Source organism: Armigeres subalbatus, chromosome 3 (assembly GCF_024139115.2).
Source record: "Armigeres subalbatus isolate Guangzhou_Male chromosome 3, GZ_Asu_2, whole genome shotgun sequence".
In the NCBI taxonomy this organism is placed as follows: domain Eukaryota; kingdom Metazoa; phylum Arthropoda; class Insecta; order Diptera; family Culicidae; genus Armigeres; species Armigeres subalbatus.
In genome coordinates, this window is record NC_085141.1 from 285,056,272 (window position 1) to 285,076,573 (window position 20,302).

The following is a 20,302-nucleotide window of genomic DNA, read 5'->3' on the forward strand; positions in this document are numbered from 1 at the left end:
ATTTATTTATTACTTACTAAATTTTCCCAAAGGTGTACTTTATTTGTTTACTTCGGCTATATAAATTGGTAATCTGATAATGTCAAAGTCCCTGGTTAATGTTTAGTAATATCAAATGGAGCAAATCTAATAAGCACGAAATGTAAATCTACCGCTTTACAGTCATGTGTACCTCGAGTCGATGTAAGGCAACCTCGATATAACGATGACTCTACGACACTACCCATAATTCCATTACCCCGAAGGCCACTACCCCGAACGCCACAACCCCGAATGAGTCACTACCCCGAATGCCATTACCCTTAATGGGACACTACCCCGAATGAGCCAGTACCCCGAATGAGGCATTATTTCAAGTTTATACTTCATTTCCATGAAAAAAATGTCCTCAATAAAAGAATATTCATAATTCATATGAATGAACAATAATTGGAACCGGGACTGTTTCAATGCAGTATAGAACTAAGTATTCTCACTCCGTAAGATCCCGTTCCACTTCATATGGCACCCTTCAAGAGTCCTGAAGGGTAGGGGGAGATTATGCAGCACGTTCTCATGCACAATGCAGAGAGTTGGAGGCAATTGCAATCCCCATCACACACTTGTTCAAAGGCCCCCAAAACGTGCGTTTTTTAGTTTTCGACCTGAAAACTACATTCTAGAGTCATGGTGTCTTCAGAAGAGTTGAAGGATATTCCTTGGGCTTTCTTTTGATAAGAAAACATCAATGATCTATCCACCTTAAAGGGCGGAATGAAGCAAAAAAATTACGCAGATGTACAAAAGCATTAGTTGTCCTCTGCAATGTTATAAAGAATGTGAATTGGAACATCTGTTCTGAAGACACAATATTGGAATAACGGATTTGTAACGAGTTAGAGCACGTTTTGTATGAATGAGCCCCAAAAATCATATTTTGAGCATCACTTTTTTGAAAATGATTTTAGCAGTATGGTTTCAATATGGTAAAAGAAAGGTGTGGAGGAAGTCCAAGCTTGTTTGTATTAGTAAGCTAAAAAAATAAACAAAGTTTGAGGGGAGGGCATTGACGTCACACCGTTCCATAGTTCCATTCCCTCATGAACCTTTATGAACCATTTTAGAGAAAACCTATTTTGATAGATTATTTGCGACCCACGAAGTGAATATTTTTGGGAGCAAAATGAAAGCAGCATCAGACAATTATTAATTATATTCACAAGCTATAACTAATTCGCTGTTCAATTTAGAAGGCTTCCTAATTATGTACTTCTGCTATTTTCTGCGAGGCATACATTTTCCATCACCGTTCATCCACTTTGCTGTAATAACTCCATATTATTATTGGGAAATGGTCATACACATTCTGCAGTTGAGCTACAGAGTAAAGCCTAGTACGCAGTTCTCAAGGAAAATGGTCAAGGAAAATATGATCAAATTACCAAAGTAATTTTGACAACTGGTAAACGCAATTGAAAAAGTAGGCGGCAATAAAGCAAGGTGAAAAAAAATGTCATCAAGCAGGTAAGTATCTGTAAATAATATATTTGAGAAAATAATCGGTTTTGAACATTTCTCCATTTTTCGCAGTTTTGCGGTTTTTATAATGGTTGCCTCGACATTCAAACAAATTGCTGCAACCGAAGTGGAGAAGGTGGAAGTGCTGTACCGAAAACGATTTCAAAAACGGAGTTTCTACAAAGTGCATTAACGGCATTGGTTGAATTGCAGCTGGGCTATTGTAATTCGGGATGAGGAGTATTGATACAGTTTGAATAACTCTTTCTCTTGTGAATAACTAATAATTTGTTTTTTTGTTGTAGTTTTGAGATTCGTCTAGAGGAGATTAATTTTTCGACGAAACTTTAAATATGGCGAGGAAAAATTCGACCGCCTCAAATTGAATTGAGTGAGATCTCCTCCCACAATGTAAAACACGACTAAAGGATACGGCACGAGTCAACCGCCTGAGCCTGATCTGGCTACTATCATCGTATTGATTGCTCTCTACTTCCGAACTTTGCCCGCTAAACATTACACCGACTGTATAATTGCAGTGATTCATAAGTTGAACTTGATAATGATAATAAATTGTGACCGCATACCATTCCTCCGGGTGTTATCCGTATATCCTGCAACCCGGATAATGAAAAAACATGTATCCAGCCGGATAGAATGGGCTTATCTCATACTACCCTCAACGCCTGTCGTTTTGACGGACGTTTTGAGTTCGTCGTCAAGGATGCGGAGAATGTATAGATGTCTTCGTTCGATACAATCCAAGCACGCGTTCAGTAGAGTCTAGGTGGAGTTAATTCTCTTTAGCTTTTTCGCTTTCCCCGACCAGTGCGTGGAATTCGAAACTCAGTTTCGTAAATTGAAACCTTCGAGAGAGGACATGACTGACCTCGAGCGTCATCTTCACTAGTTAAAGAATGCTTTATCAAGCTGTGCATCTGGAGATTTCTAGCATTCACGAGACCAGTCAAGGGCCGAGATATTTGGTTAATAAAGATTATAATAATATTATTATAATAGCTCTTTGCACATTCATTGTCTGTTGAAGGCACAATCGTTGAGTCTCACTCTCACCCACCAAATGGAATGTTACCGGAAGAATACCTGCCCCTTGCTTCATATTGCTAGTAGGTTGCTGTATGCCATCATGCCATGCATGTCTAGCTAGTAACGTTTCAGAAGGCCTTCCGTGTTGGTTCGAGTCAATCACCTGAGCCTGATCTGCGAGCCTATTATCGTTATACTGATCGCACTCTACTTCCGAACTTTGCCCGCTGAACTTTACACCGACATATGCCGATGTCGTCTTGATCTTCCTCTTCTACTTAACTATAATTTCCCGCAGAAATAATTATTTTTTCAGTACAGTTTGCTTCAATTATAGCTGCTCAAGGTCCGCTTCATCCCCACTTCTCACAGACATGGTGTGGGTGTTTGTATATTTGTGTGTGCCATTATTTAAATGTGTGTACATTTGTAAAAGTGTAATTGTAAGGTTTTTGTGTATGTGGAGGCCAACAAGTTCCCGAATATCCGTAAAAATGATCAATTTGTAAATTTTATCGTAGAGCACAGGATTTTTTTCACAATTTGTGAAATTATTCTTTCAGAATAATTTGTTGTCATATCCTGAGTATGGAGAGGGTGTTGTCGCACAAAAATGGCTATGGAGTTATAGTAGTACCGAAACATTTGTGAAAAAGTAGACTTATGCGCCGATTGAATTTTCATCAAAGACGGCGACGTGGGTCAGCGTGACAAATTTCATTCATTTCAAGTTCTTCCAGGAATTCCTCCGGAAATTCGTCCAGGAATTCCTCCGGAGGTTCGTCTAGGAATTCCTCCGGAAGCTCGTCTAAGAATTCCTCCGAAAGTTCATCCAGGGATTCCTCCGGAAGTTCCATCAGATATTCTTCCGAAAGTTCTTCCGGAAGCTCGTCCGGGATTTCCTCCGGAGATTAGTCCAGAAATTCCTCCGGAAGCTCGTCCGGCAGCTCCATCAGGTATTCCTCCAGAAGATCCATCAGTTCTATCAAAAATTCCTCCGAAAGTTCCTTTAGGAATTTCTCCGAAAGTTCCTCCAGAAATACCTCCAAAAGTTCCTCCAGGAATTCCTCCGAAAGTTCCTCTAGGAATTCCTTCCGAAGTTCGTCTAGGAATTCCTCCGGAAGATCTTCTAGGACTTCCTCCAGGAATTCCTCTAAAAGTTCCTCCAGTTATTCCTCTGGAAGTTCCTCCAAGAATTCCTCCGAAAATTCCTCCAAGAATTCCTCCGGAAGTTCCTCCAAGAGTTCCTCCGGAAGTTCCTCCAAGAATTCCTCCGGAAGTTCCTCCAAGAATTCCTCCGGAAGTTCCTCCAGGAATTCCTCCGGAAGTTCCTCCAAGAATTCCTCCGGAAGTTCCTCCAAGAATTCCTTCGGAAGTTCCTCCAGGAATTCCTCCAAGAATTCCTTCGGAAGTTCCTCCAGGAATTCCTCCAAAAGTTCCTCCAGGAATTCCTCCGGAAGTTCCTCCAGGAATTCCTCCGGAAGTTCCTCCAGGAATTCCTCCGGAAGTTCCTCCAGGAATTCCTCCGGAAGTTCCTCCAGAAATTCCTCCGGAAGTTCTTTCAGGAATTCCTCCGGAAGTTGATCCAGGAATTTCTCCGAAAGTTTCTCCAGCAATTCCTCCGGAAGGTGCTCCAGGAATTCCTCCGGAAGTTCCTCCAGGAATTCATCCGGAAGTTGCTCCAGGAATTCTTCCGGAAGTTCCGCCAGAAATTCCTCCGGAAATTCCGCCAGAAGTTCCTCCAGGAATTCCTCCGGAAGTTCCTCCAGAAGTTCCTCCAGGAATTCCTCCGGAAGTTCCTCCAGGAATTCCTCCGGAAGTTCCTCCAGGAATTCCTCCGGACGTTCCTCCAGGAATTCCTCCGGAAGTTCCTCCAGGAATTCCTCCGGACGTTCCTCCAAGAATTCCTCCGGAAGTTCCTCCAGGAATTCCTCCGGAAGTTCCTCCGGAAGTTCCTCCAGAAGTTCCTCCAGGAATTCCTTTGGATGTTCCAGCAGGAAGTCCTCTGGAAGTTCCTCCAGGAAGTCCTCTGGAAGTTCCTCCAGGAATTCCTCCGGAAGTTCGTTCATGAATTCTTTCAAAAGTTTCTTCAGGAATTCCTCCAGAAGTTTCATCAGGAATTCCTCCGGAAGTTCCTTCAAGAATTCCTCCGAAAGTTCCTTCAGGAATTCCCGTGGAAGTTCCTTCTAGAATTCCTCCGGCAGTTCCTTCAGGAATTCTTCAGAAATTTCCTTACGGAGTTTCTCCGGAAGTTCGTTCAGGAATACCTCCGGAAGCTCCTTCAGGAATTGCTCCGGAAGTTCCTTCAGGAATTGCTCCGGAAGTTCCTTCAGGAATTGCTCCGGAAGTTCCTTCAGGAATTCCTCCGGAAGTTTCTTCAGGAATTCCTCCGGAAGATCCTTCAGAAACTCCTACGGAAGTTCCTTCAGGAATTCCTCCGGAAGTTCCTTCAAGAATTCCTCCGGAAGTTCCTTCAGAAATTCCTCCGGAAGTTCCTTCAGAAATTCCTCCGGAAGTTCCTTCAGAAATTCCTCCGGAAGTTCCTTCAGGAATTCCTCCGAAAATTCCTTCAAGAACTCCTCCGGAAGTTCCTTCAGGAGTTCCTCCGGAAGTTTCTTCAGTTTACTGAGGAATTCCTAAAATAACTTCCGGAGGAATTCCTAGAGAAACTTCCGGTGGAATTTCTGGAGGAACTCCCAGAGGAATTCCTGGAGGAACTTCCGGAGGAATTCCTGGAGGAACTTCCGGAGGAATTACTGGAGGAACTTCCGAAGGAATTCCTGGAGGAACTTCCGGAGGAATTCCTGGAGGAACTTCCGGAGGAATTCCTGGAGGAACTTCCGGAGGAATTCCTGGAGGAACTTCCCGAGGAATTCCTGGAGGAACTTCTTGAGAAATTTCTGGAGAAACTTTCGGATGAATTTCTGGATGAGCTTTCGAAGAAATTCCGCAGTTCAGGGTCAGGAACAGATTTTTTTTTTTAATTCATATAGGAGAACTGTTCTGTTTTCTATCTCACTGAACATATATTCATCTCATCGCAAAACAAAGAAATACAGCACCAATATCGTCGCTTCTTTTTGCTAACATGCGTGCTCACTGCTGAAAAAAATCACAAAAATAAGAAACAAACCAAATTCCTTTTCATTGCTTTGTTTTTGATGGGATGGAAATAGGAGCTATGGGATGAAGTGCCGAACCGTTCCCCTAGATGGTTTTCATAAAAAAAATCGTTGATTTAAAATACTCTTTAATCTTCATGTCGACGTAACCAATATATACTTGAAAAAAGTTATTCTAGTTTTACCACTGGGCCGATTCAAATATGACGTCCACTACTTTTAAGATTACTGGACTCCCCTCCCCTCTCTGTCACGCTTTTTTGTATATCTAGTATATGTACTGTCACAAAATCTTAGAACCCCTCCGCCCCTAGAATCTGTGACATCATTTTTGAACGAAAAAAGACAAAAAACACTAATAAGTGCTGCGTACCATCTATGATAAGGTGTAGATAAAAACCCAGATTAATCCACCTAGCGTTGGTGGTGCCTTTCTCGCATTTTCCATTTTCGTACCATTTTCTTCATAATTTTTGAACGCAATGACCGATCATTATAAAATTCAATAGTGATCAACAAGGCTTTGTCCCCTGTCGAATGAAACTTGTTGCGAGAAAATCGGTTAAGGATTACTATACGAAAAGTTGTCTAATGCTTTTTATAGCTTTTGTGCACACACACACACACACACATACACACATACATACACACGGACAGACAGACATGTGCTCAGCTCGTCGAGCTGAGTCGATTGGTATATAATACTATGGGTCTCAGAGGCTTCTATAAAAAGTTCGTTTTCGGAGTGAAATGATAGCCTTTCGGTACAACTTAGTTGTACGAGAAAGGCAAAAAACCGTACATGAGGGAGGTGATATTGCTGTATCCCGAATTGCATCAGCTGTTGGGAGAAACGTGGTTAACATCGCGAAATTCGGACAACTACAGTGGGCCGGACACGTACTTAGAATGTCGGACAATCACTCGTTTTAAGGCCCAAATTACCGTAATCCAGTCATTGACAAGAAAACAGCCACGTGCTTGTACCACCCGCAGGAAAAAATCCGCCCACTGAGGAGAAAATGCATTCCCCAGCTGAATCGGGGAAGCACTCTTGTTTTAAAACTACATCAACATATAGTGGTGACTTCAATACATCCGTGGGATGTGTGAGGGGCACTTCGGTTGAAAACGTGAACACACTTTAATCGGTTTTCTAATATATTTAACAGAACGTTTATTTCCACGTTTATTTCCACGACCGGTACACTCCTGATCTTGCAACCCGTACACACTGACTGACTACCTTCTTTTCTTCCATCCCTATCACCTTCTCCCTTCATCTCTTTCTCCTACTGTCAAAGACATGTGTCACTTATTATCAGGGGATAGGACATCAACTGTAAAGGGTCATGACACTAAACCCTACAACCCCTCCTTAGTTTTATTTGAAACGATGTTAATGTGGCATATAGTCCATGAACTTAACAGGCTCTTTTCGTACACGCTTGGAACAAGTTGGGCGATTCGGCGTGTCTGTTGGATTAGCTTTAGCTTGTTGACGATGTACTTCTTCCAGGCGTAATGTGCTTGAATCTTGTTGTTCCTTCTGGACTGATTGCTCGTCGTCTGGTATAATCCGCTTGAGGTCAGCCACATTTCTACGATATTCTTTTCCATCCTCTTTGGAACGCACTGTTGTGTCAGCACCATTTTTGCGAATAACAATATATTCTTCCGGAGCGAATGTTGAACTTAACTTATTTTCTTTACGCATACGCTTCACCAAAACTTTATCACCAACATCAATCACACTCTCGCGTGCACGACGTTTTGTATCGGTTGCTATTCTCCCCTTTTCTTTCTGCATTCGGTCACAATCTCTAATTTCTTCGTCCGCCTGAGAGCTGCTAGGAAGTTGTGGAAGTTTAGAGCGTATTCTTCGACCGAACATCAACTCCGACGGTGATTTACCTGTGGTTGGATGAGGTGTAGCATGATAAGACAGAATGTATTGGCACAAAACATGTCTCCAGTCCTGGCCAAGTTCCTGAGCGATTCTCAATCTTTTTAGGATCGATCGGTTTTGTCTTTCGACCTCTCCGATCTGCTGAGGCCAATATGGAATAGTATTGACTAACCTTATTCCGAACTCATCGCAAAACTCTTGAACTCCTCGCACCCTGCGTTGAATTGTAGACCGTTGTCAGCTCGGATGGTAACTGGTACGCCATAGAAGATCTTTCCTAGTTCATCAATTGTGTGCCTTGTAGTGGTTTTGTGCATCTCGCAGACTTCGACATATCGACTGTAGTAATCTACAGCAACAAATAGAGTTTCTCCGTTTGGAAGCGGCCCAAGAAAATCTATCGCGATGTCCTCCCAAGGACCGCTTGGCAGCTCCTTTCGGATCACTGGCTGTGGAGGATCTGGGGTTGAAACTAGGAGACATCCTCGACACTTCCTTACGAATGCCTCTACGGCGGCATCCATTTTTGGCCACCACACAGCACCCCGCAGATGAGATTTCATTGTACGCATCCCCAAATGACCTTCATGGGCAATCTTGATTACTCTATCACGCAGCGAAGTGGGTATAACTATTCTATCAGCTCGTAGCAGAACATCTCCATATCGACACAATTCACTAGCAATTACTCGAAAAGATAGTGGTAATCTTTCTGTTACTCCCTTCTCAATCGCTTCTAGCACTTCCTGAATCTCTGAATCCTCCAGTGATCCCTTAACGATTTCATCCCAACGAAGAGCAACGGAGGTTGCGGATGATAAAGCAACTTGTTTCACAAACATTTCTTCTCTCGGGTCGAATGGAACTGGTGTAAGCATACTCAATCGAGAAAGAACATCTGCCAAATTTCTCTCACCCGATATATGACTTACTAAATAATCAAACGCTTGTAGCCGAAGAACCCACCGTTCTATTCTTGCACATGGCCGCGATCGTTCAGTGAACAGGTAAACCAATGCCTTACAGTCTGTTAAGATTTCGAATTGGCGGCCATACAAATATATTTGAAATCTTTCAACACTCCAAACAATTGCTAGGGCCTCTTTCTCTGTTTGGCAATAGCGTTTCTCGGTATCGGTGAGAGATTTTGACGCACAAGTAACAACTCTACTGTTACCTGCTGGGTCAGTCTGCATCAGTATTGCTCCTAATCCCGTAGGACTTGCATCGGCCATAACTGTAGTTCGATGCTGTTTATTGAAAAACCCCAATCGCAAAACCTCAGTGATCGCAGCCTTAATACTTTCAAAAGACACTTGGTGTCGCGTAGACCATTCGAACGTTGACTCTTTCTTTGTCAGCATACGAAGGGGTTCATCAAGAGTAGCCAAATTAGGTATGAATTTGTTTAGGTAATTTGCAAGGCCCAAAAAACTGCGTACTTCAGCCTCATTTTCCGGTTGTCGGAATGATTGGATAGCAACTACCTTATCATCCGCAGGAGCGATTCCCTCTGGTGATATTTTGTGTCCCAAAAACTCAATATTTGTTACCCCGAATACGCATTTATCCCAGTTCAGCTCGACTCTACGTTCTTCAAAACGTTTCAACACCTGACAACATAACATAGTAAACAAGAAATTTTTATTATCATGAAAACCATAGTATCGATATTATAACATACATTTTCACTGAAATCATGAAACAAATCGTTAATATGGATAACGTACCTCTTTCAGCCGCTCATCGTGCTCCTCTAGTGTGGCACCTTCGATCATCACATCATCTAGATACCATGAGGTTCCTTGGCATCCCGCTAATATTTGGTCCATTACCTTTTGGAACATCTCGGGTGCAGTAACGAGACCAAAAGGAAGTCTTTTGAACCTAAACAGTCCCTTGTTCGTGATGAATACGGTAACGTCCCGTGACTCCGGCGCCAGTTCAACTTGCAGGAAAGCATCTTTGATGTCCAGCTTACTCCAGTATCTCCCCTTGCCCAGTCTGGCTAAGTATTCATCCACAACAGGCATCGGATGCCTCTCACGTAGGACCGCCACATTGACACGACGAAGATCTAAGCAGATTCTTGGCTCGCCATTGCTCTTTCCAACGACTACCAGCGGAGAAACCCAAGAAGCAGGTCCTTCCTTTATCTCGATGATATCCTTGAGCAGTAATTGCTCCAATTTGCGATTTACAGCGTCTTCGAAGGGTATTGGAACTCGTCGGATAGGATGAAATACGGGCTTCACATTGCGATCCAAGTGAATCTGTACCTGGACATAATTTATCTCGGAAAATGGTTTAACTTCACTCGAGCCTTGTTAGGCATCTAACCCAACTTTCAGAATGCCTAATTGTTTAGAAGTGCTATCTCCAAGTAAAAACCGTTGACCACCTTCTACGACATAAAACTCTGCAGAAACCGATCTATTTCCAACCTTAACGTCCGTAATAAACGTACCAACGATGGGCAATGGCGAATCGCTTGCGTAGCCTTTTAGGATTCGGGAGCTACCCTTAGTGCATTGACGAACGACGACTTTAGCCTGCTTCAAACTATCCCAAACTGTATCCGGAATCAGGTTGGCATCGGAACCCGAGTCAACCAGTAGATCCAAACTTACTCCACCCACTTCGCATGAAAGAACATTGCTATCATTACCAGAATAGAACGCATAATACGTCTTTTCAACATTCTGCTGAACAGACGGTTCAGAAGTTTTCTCCTCTTCTACTGCTCGTATGCGACCCTGGTCATTCGATGGCTTCTTCTTTATGTTCCGCAGTCGGCAACATGCTTCGAAATGTCCATTTACTTTGCATCCATGGCACACGACGTTACGTGCCGGGCATCTTCTGTCAGTAGAGATATGATCACGACGGCCGCAATTATAACACCGATAAATTTTCGGCCTAAACGAACTGTCTTGCTGATATTTGGGCCGCCTAAAATCGCGACGGGCAGCCGGTTGCATACGATGACGGTCACTGTTATCAGATGTGGTGATTTTGAAAGCCTGTTGACTGCTGGAAAATTCCTTTGGCTTCACGTTCAAGTCTTTCACTTGACTTTCGATACTCTCAAAGCTACTCCTAGAGACTCAATTTCAGTAAGAGAACGATCCTGTTGCAAAATCCGACGTTGTAACTCCATTGATGCACAACCTTCGATTACTGCATCCGTCAAAAGATTTCCGTTAGAACATCCTTGATCTCGTTCGAGTATTTGTCAAATCCACAATCTGATGCCTGCTGGCGCAAGCGAAGCATAAAATCGGCAAATCGCTCTCCATCTTTCTGCTTTATCTGCTTGAGCTTATGTCGTTCAAGGCAATCTTGCCGACATGGTTGGAAAAAACCATCTAATGCATTAATGGCCACATCATACCATTGTCGTTCCAGAGATACCAAAGGAAAATTTTCACGGTCCGGAAGGTTCTGAAAAATTCGCTGAAGTTGTGGACCACCCAAATGCAACAGCTTTGCACGCTTCTTTCGTTGGTCCACAATATCGTACGCTTCAAAATAGCATTCGAGTGCTCCTTTCCAAAGTCTCCACTCGTTATACAAACGGTGTTTTTCGATTTCATCACATCGAAACTGTGGAACGGGACGACTATCATCCATCTGTAATAAATTCATTTGAATAAAACCTAAATCAATAATCCCCATTCCAAAAGATTTATTTTTTTTATAAAAATCAAACCATCAAACAATGTGTCATAATAAAACAACAAATTCAATAATTGGGTTTCAAGTTTCAATTTATTTTGTTCCGTCCCCATACCCTTATTTCTGTGAAAATAACTAATCAACATGTATGTACTGACATATTGTTCGCCCGTGGTCACTTCATTTGACCACCACCTACAGCAACTACTATAGGTACAATCACCCACCCGTGATCATATTTGATCACCTCCTATAACAACTGCTATAGGCACACACATCTTCAGTTCATTTGGTCATCTCTCATAGCAACTGATATAGACATATCTTACCCGTGATCATGTTTTGACCACCTCTTTTAGCAACTACTAAAAGTACGTATATAATTTGTTCCCGTGAGCAGCACTTCTGTTCACCTCCAGTAGCAACAACCACTACTGACTGGCACCGTCTCTAACATATTTACACAATATAAACACAGGACCTCGTGATCACACAGCTTAGCATAAACACATAGTTTCTCAACTTCCATGCATATATTAACCAAAGCTAAAAAAAAAACAAAAAAACAATACCCTTGCTGAAATCCTGTCATCATATTTCTTATCCTCTATACACTATTCCTCCGTGTATCATGTACTCTCCTTTTCGTTCATTTTCGTTTCCCTTTTTTTTTTTGCTGGTTGCTCAATTTACAACTACCGATATACAAAATAACACACTTATTATTATTATCACTGTCTTCACTCAGCCCTAGGCTGCTTCATCTCTAAATGACACACTACGCATTCGTATCAGATACCCACACTTGATTTTCGCCATTTTGAAAAAAAAAATTCGGAACGCTACAATTTTATGACTATTCATTTTTTCCTCGTACTACTCACCATGGTCCGATTACCTCGTCGCCAAATTGTGAGGGGCACTTCGGTTGAAAACGAGAACACACTTTAATCGGTTTTCTAATATATTTAACAGAACGTTTATTTCCACGTTTATTTCCACGACCGGTACACTCCTGATCTTGCAACCCGTACACACTGACTGACCACCTTCTTTTCTTCCATCCCTATCACCTTCTCCCTTCATCTCTTTCTCCTACTGTCAAAGACATGTGTCACTTATTATCAGGGGATAGGACATCAACTGTAAAGGGTCATGACACTAAACCCTACAGGATGCTTCATTTGGATGAATTTCGTAATATTATTAGAAAAAACTGCCTTTTGCAGAAAATATTACAAAGTTGAAAAAATATTTTTCCAGGAGGGGAAACCGTCGATTTACTCTCACGCTCTCTTATACTTTGCAGATACTCGAAAATCATCGTTCAGTGTTGCGTGTTGATTTGTTTTATATGTTATGCTTGTTTTCTCGAATATGTACGTAAACATCAAGCAATAATCTATGAAAATGATGCTTTTCATGCTATATTTTGACACTAAATATTAGATGTGAGCCAGAACTGTAAAAACGCAAGCATTCATAAGCAACGCAGGTTATTTATTTTTTCAGAATTCAAGTGTTGATAATGTAATGTAATGCTAAAATAATAATGTAATGCTAAAACGGCATCACTTTTCATGTACACAGAGAGAAGACCGATCATATGGTCATGTAAACAATCCATTGAATCTGGACGAACATTTGAGAAGGTAGTCAACTGCATCATAATTTTACATTCATGTTAAATGCATGTAGGAAATTGTGTAATTAGGAGAAGGATGCACAACAAATCAATCTCAGATGCATGTTTGAGGTTGTTTATGCGTATCACTATAATCTGTGCGCTGTATAGGTATTGAAAAGGACGTTAATATTTTGTGGAAATATATAGAGTTTGATACCTTTTGAAATGTTTGTGTACTTTGTACAAAATCAGATCTAAGCGAATGAGTAGGCTCTCCGCAAAAAAAAAGAAGCGAACAGCAAGAAAAAGAAGTCGATTTGATGTATGACATTTGATAGTTTTCGATAGTTTGGTTTTCGATAGCGATCCGTCAGCCACAATAAAAGCTAGGTGCATAGCGATCAGGTGCAATTGGGGATCCATCGTAGACTGCGTGGTTGACGACGTGCAACTATGAGCTGCGCTCAATGGTCACGACTTTTATGTGCTACACAGGTCACTCCGGCCGTAGTTTGAATAAATAAATAGTAGACTAGTAACTAGTAGAATAAAATTAGTATGAAAAACAAGCTAGTTATGCTTTGAATTTCGCGATGAACATCTTTTCAATTTGTTATTATTTCATATATAATGAAATACTCATAGTGAAAATATCAAAACTATATATTAAAAATCATAAAAATGCGTAGTAATTCAATGCAATAAAGAACTAAAAAAAATCTACCGTACAAAAAAAATCTACCTAAAAAAAATCTACCCCTTGTCGATTAATCTTAATCCCACGAAGTCTCATTGATCTCATTGAGTGGTCATCGTTCTTGCCAAGTAACATCTATCGCTACATGTCCCCGTGGTTCCGGTCGATCGGATAACCAACTCTGGTGGTAACTTTGGTCATTTACTGGCAGGAAAGTTAGGTTCTCTCTGGAAATCTGATCAAGCGACTGTTCCTCTTGTAAGCGGCGGCTGAACATCACAGAAGACAACAGCGACGATAAGAAATTAGTGATTGGAAGCTCGGTACGTTCAATTTAAAATCCCTCAACTTCACGTATAATTGCCGATGTGCTGAAGGACCGCTGATTTGATATCATAGATATCATAGAACTTCATGGAATCAAACTCTCAGGTTGGCCAATAGGAGAACTTCAGATCAACTATTGAAAATTGCGTTGTCTTCGATTGACGAATCAATTAGTTTTGCCGGTCCCACGAATCACGAACTTTGGCTCTCCGTTTCGCCACGCTTGAAGTTTACCACACCAGAAAATAGAATACCTGCAACGAATCGCTAAAAAAACAAAAGCAGTTTGAAGAAAACCCTACGAAAAGTCACTTTACTTGCGGAATAATACATCAGAACATTATTCCGCAAGTGAAGACGTCAGTTTGTGTTTTCTTCACTGCAATACGCCTGCTATTGCCTAATTGTTCCTTTTACTTGCCAGCTCCGTACTATTCAAGGAGTTCCAGCAGCATAATCATTCCTTGACCGCTACTTGTCCTATCTATTTTCACAGTACTTTAGAAGTCCATACCAACCTTAAATCTCATAGTCATTGTGAGAAAACTGGTTAGAGCTCTTAGCCGATGAGAAAAAAAATCGTTAATAAAGTTTTCGTAAGGAAGATTGGTTTGACTCCGAAACCGACGTTAAAAAAATGATAAAAAAATATCTTTTTTTTTATTTCAAAATCCGCGTAAAAAGTGACACAGTGTATCTAATGTCACAATCAGTGAAGAAATGTGAAATATCATGAGAAAACGAAAACCATTCGATTTTGGCAAACTAAATGTTTCGAACCTGTTGCCAAAATCAAATGGGGTTACAGTTTTGGTAAAATCTCAAATTCTTAAATCTCATCGGTCATTTAAATCATATGTGAGTCAAATCCCATCAGAATTATGACCCAGAGAATTGCTTTTTAGATGCGATTCTGTCTGAGAAACTCAAGCCCGATACTCTATCTACAGCATCGCAAGCGAGTTAGCTCGTGCATGAAGCTTGGATGATTAAGATTTGTGTGTGATTCTACCATCACTGATGAGGTATGTATCTATGAGGTTCTGTGAGTGGTCATGAGTGCCTGAAAGATCAAAAATGCCATGTAGTTATGGTACTTTGACGTAGGACAACGTCTTTGTTTCCGATATGGATTAGGGTGCCAATGAAAATGACATTTTTGATTTCCAAAAAATGACATTGCTCACAAGTTTCATTACCCCAAAATGTGACTCCATGCAAAATTTGAGCTCAATCGGACTAGACCTGTGCGCCGGTCACATAATCGGCGGCGGCGGCGTAGTGGTTACTTTTGCCCCGGCGGCGGCGGCGTCACGGCGGCGCGCCGTTGGTTTTTATCGACGGCGGCGGCGTGAACCGGCGTGAATGGAAAAATCATTGGCTAAAAAATTAATTTTAACGCGGATTTTTGAATTTACGTGGATTTGATTCACACGGTACGAATCGCCCTATAAAAGTCGACTTCAGTGGATTAAATTTGTAATATTCTATGTTTGTCGTTGATGATTAGCACATTCCATAGTAAATTACCAGCGAAACTAATAAATACCTGATCTCAAAATGTTATTTAAATTAAAACTATTTTATTTTTCTCTGATTTTGATGAATCAAAATTTAAAAACGAATCCTGCTTTACTTTTCGTGACCCTTGAGCAGTATTGAGAATTAGACTTCGGTGTCTAAGACTAATTTGTTAATTTTTTTTTCCAAAAGTTTTCCTTATTCAGGATTTTGATAAATTCCAGTCGATTTACTTTTCAATATATTTAAATTTCAGAAAAAAATCTAACTACTATTCTTTAAGCGGGGCACGATGACCAAACAAATTGAATATTTTCCTCAAAAGTTGGTAAAATATGACAAAAAAGTTCTTGGTGCAGTTCCTGAAGGGATTTCCGAAGGAAACTACGATTTTTTTTACGTTTCATTAGAAATTCCTTTGTAAAACCCTATGGAAATTGCGGAAACTCATATAGGCATTTTTTCAAAAACCATTTAGGTTATCGTTGGGAAATTCCTTTAGTAAAACCACAGGTAAAATCATATAATATTCTTTTAGGATTTCATTCGGAAATTTATTAAAGAATGAAATAGTTTCCGAAAGAATTTCTAAATCAATTTCCGGAAAAATTGCTAAAAATATCTTCGAAGGGGTTCAGAAAGAGTCCCGAGGTAATAGCGAAAACATTTCTGTCAAAATTTTTGAAGGAATTTTCGATAGAACTTAGTGTTAAAATACCAAGGAAATACAAAACCGAACTAGCTTGTTTGCTTGCATGCTAAATGTAGACTCGTTTATTCGTCGTAAGGAACAAAGGATTGGGCACACAGGCCTTGCTTATTATCTGTATAGGTATTTTATAATTTTACCCGGTAGCACCGACTTCAAAAATAGTTTACATTAGGGAACCGAAGGAATTCCCGCAGAAAAATCAGAAAGAATCTTTTCAGTAAATTTCTAAAAAAATGTCTAGGGAATTCCTAGAAGAATTTCCGAAAGGTTCCCAAAAACAATTTTCGAAGAAATTTGAATGAATTTCTGAAGAGATTCCCGAAAAAATCAAAAGAAATGGAGAATATTGTGACGGAATTACTAACGGAAATGTCTTCCTAAAGTTACCAAAGAATTTTCAAAGGATTACCCGTATAAATTCCCAAGGAATTACTTATGATAGTTCTGTAAGAATTGCTATGGGAATTTAAGGGAAAATTGTCAAAGAACTTGCTAAGGAACCCCTAGAGGAATTAAAAAAAAAATCCAACGTTTTTTTTAATCCGAAGGAATTCCTAAGCAAACTTTCAAAGAGTAAACATATTTCCGAAGGAATCTGTAAATTAATTTCTGAAGGAATTTTTAGAGGAATTCTAAAATATTTTCCGTCGATATTTCAAAAGGAATTTGCGAATGATTTTCGGAAAGTATATCCGTAAGAATTTCTAAGGGAATCACGAAAGAATTCCTAATGGATTTTTTTTAAGCAATTCCTAAAGCAATTTCCTATGAAATTTCCAAAAGAACGAACCTTAACGAATTTCCTAAGTTTTATTTTGAACAAATGAATACGTGGAGGAAATTCTGACGTAATTCCTGAGGTAAATTTTAAGGAATATCCGAAAGAATTTCCGAAGAACTTTCTGGAATTCGTTTTTGTTAATTTTTTGAGGCAATTTCCTAGGGAATTCCTATACGGAAATTGTGAATAAATTACTGGAAAAAATTCCAACGGTAGTCTTGAAGAAACCTGGGAATTACATCAGAAATACCAGTAGGCATTTTCTCTTAAATTCTATTAGGAATTTCTTCGTAATTTCCTTTGAGAATTCCTTCGGGAACTCTATCATAAAATCCTTCAAAAATACCTTCATGGATTACTCTGGAATTGGATTACTCTTTATGAATTACTCTTCTTTAGGGAAGTATTTTACCTTCAAAAACTCTTTTAGAAGTTCCTTTAAGAATTATTTTCGAAAATACATTCAGGTTCTCTTATGGGAATGCCTTCAAAAATTTATTTGGGAATTCCTGCACTAAACCCAACATAAAATTTCTTCAAAATCACCTCCAAAAATTTATTAGTGAACTCCTCCAGAATTTCATTTCTCAAGTAATCAAAAAAATACCACCCGGATTTCCACCGGATATTCTTCCAGGGACTTCTTTAAAAGATTATTCGAAAAACCTCCGAGATTTCCTTCGGAGATTTCTTCAGATTTCTTTTCGAAAGATCTTCCAGGAAATTCTTTGAAATTTATTGAAAATGAAGTTGTTTGCGATGTAGTTATTTATTGAATTTTCGAAAAAAAAATCCAAAAATAAACAACAAACAGTAAAAAACTTTCGGAAAGATGGAGGCATTTTCAAAGAAATTCCTACAGGAAGTTCCGGAAGAATTCCTGGAGAATGTTTTAAAGGAATTGCTGGAAGAAGTTCTGAAAAAAATCCTTAGGTAAATTTTGAATGAATTCCTTATGGATATCTAGAATTCTTTCCAGCCATTAATGAAAAAGTTGCCGAAACAATTTCAAAAGGAAAAATTCCAAGATATCCGCAATGAATGGAATTAAAAAAAAAATCCGCAGGAATTGCTAAAGAAACCGAGAAAGAAACTTCCAAAGGAATTCCTCAAGGAGTCTCCAAAGGAGAATATAAGAATTCGTGGAATGAAATCCGAAATCATTCCTTAAACAATTTCCGAAAAAAAATCATTAAGGAATTTTCGGAGAAATTTTGTAAGGAATCTCCGAAGGAATACCCAAATTCCTAATTCCTAAATAATCTTCTAAGGATTAAAAATAAAAAAATTCTGAGGAATATCTGGAGGAATTATCAAATAAATTTATTGATTTATTTCCAAACTAATTTCTGGAGTATTTTTCGAAGGAATTCATAAATGAGTGTTTAAACGATAATACTTCTTTGAATATTCTCTGAAAATCCAAGAATTTTACAATAAGGCTTTTACAATACAGTTTTAAATAATTTACAGATTAAATTTTCGTAATGTTTGAGAATACCTGACGTTTTAACTAAATAATTTGACTAAATACTATGCAGCGAGGCGACAACGACCCAGTTCTGTGTTACAATGGCTGTGAATAAGAAAATAAGAAGCGTTTTTGACTGAGGCTCGTAATATTTGCTCAGCATTATTTGATTTGCTGATGCTCAGCAAGTGGTTTTGTCAGTTATATTCAGAAATTGATTTTAAAATATAAATTACTTACTTGGAAGTCGGAACAAAAAAATCGGTAAAGCATTCACAGTTGGAATTTAATTATTTTGCTTAATCAGTTGGTCTTATTAGCCAACTGTCCCAGTAGCACAAATCTAAAAACAAAGAAAACTTATCAAATAAATTGATTTAAATAAATAAAAAAAATGTCAAAATAACTAATGTGCAACTTAACTTGAAATTTCTAAGCTGAAATAATTTACCTGCACTAATGCCAGATGTTTTAAAGAATGGGGACGATTTGGGCAAGCATCCAGGCCCCACAAAAGCTTATTATGAACCACAACAAACCCATTTTGCGAGTCACCTACAAATTTAGGTACCCAACTGAATGAGGCCTTGGCTTAACGCATTCCAAAGATCAGTTTAACAATTTATGTATTATTAGACTAGATAAAGCCTCATTCAAACTCTCAAACTAATCAACCAACCTATTAATTAGCCAAGAAAATGTATGTCACTACACCGACTTATAGACACCATCGCTTGCTGTAGATTTGAAATTGAATTTTGACGAGATCCACCTTAACAACATTTATGAACTGTCATAAGACTAGTTTAGTACTATTCCAATTAACTCCACCACGCTGTATTTCTTCACAGATACGTATTTCGACTTCAATTATTAGGCCGTTTTCAGTGTCTTGTGCTTGGCTCGACTCGACTTAAGTTAATTGATTTTTTTATTGCGATTAGTCATCGGCGTGGCAAAATTATGATCGGCGGCGCGCCGACCCAAAATCGTCGGCGGCGGCGGCGCGAGTAAAACCACCGGCGGCGGCGGCGTGGCGCGGCGGCGCACAGGTCTAAATCAGACATGATTTATGGGTGCCTAAAGATCATCAATGTTTTGACTATTTTCCCAATGGGGGAAAATCCAATTTTTGTTTTTGATGCCAATTGACATAAAAATGCATGAAACGTCAAGATCTGACGTTACCTCAAAAAAAAATTTTTTGAAAAAAAAGTCGATTTTTTCTCTTAGAACATTTTTGGGACTTAGCATTTTTTCAGATGATGGAAATTTCATTCATCGAATTTTAACACCGGACGATACGCAAACGTTTTCGTAGCTATAAATATCCCCCTTTGCAAAATTTGAGCTAAATCGGACATGATTTAGGGGTGCTCAAAATTAATCAAAACTTTATTTTTTTTCTCACAAGGGGGAAATATTTGTTTTTGTTTTTTTTATGCCAAAGGACTCAAAATGCATGAAACTTTGAGAATTTATTTTTTGAAAAAAATCGACTGTTTTGGGACTTTGAAAAAAAATTCTTATGACGAAAACAATTTTTCATCGAATTTAAAAACCGGACGTTATGCAAACATTTCCTAAGCCCTAAAATATGCCTCTTTGCAAAATTTAAGCTCCATCGGACATGATTTAGGGGTGCACTCCGTAATCTGTAAATCCGTAAATCTGATCTCAAAAGTTTTCAAAGTTACAACAAATTCAAAATTTTGCTAGCTAGATTTTAAGCACTCCTAATCATATCCGATGGAGCTCAAATTTGGCATAGGGGCATATTTTAGGGCTTAGCAAATGTTTTTAAAATTCGATGAAAAATTGTTTCCAACATAAGTCCAACAGTCGATTTTCAAAAAAAATATTCTCAAAGTTTCATGTATTTTGAAACCTTTGGCATAAAAAAACAAAAAAAA

General features: G+C 39.3%; 1 long non-coding RNA gene across 1 annotated transcript; it reads left to right on the top strand.

Moving 5' to 3' along the window:
- The first annotated feature begins 1,369 nt into the window (after nt 1–1,369).
- On the top strand, nt 1,370–2,454 carry LOC134220129 (uncharacterized). The gene is made up of 3 exons (XR_009981770.1): nt 1,370–1,503; nt 1,570–1,737; nt 1,803–2,454. It is a non-coding gene; the product is annotated as an uncharacterized LOC134220129 (long non-coding RNA).
- The last annotated feature ends 17,848 nt before the right edge of the window (nt 2,455–20,302 follow it).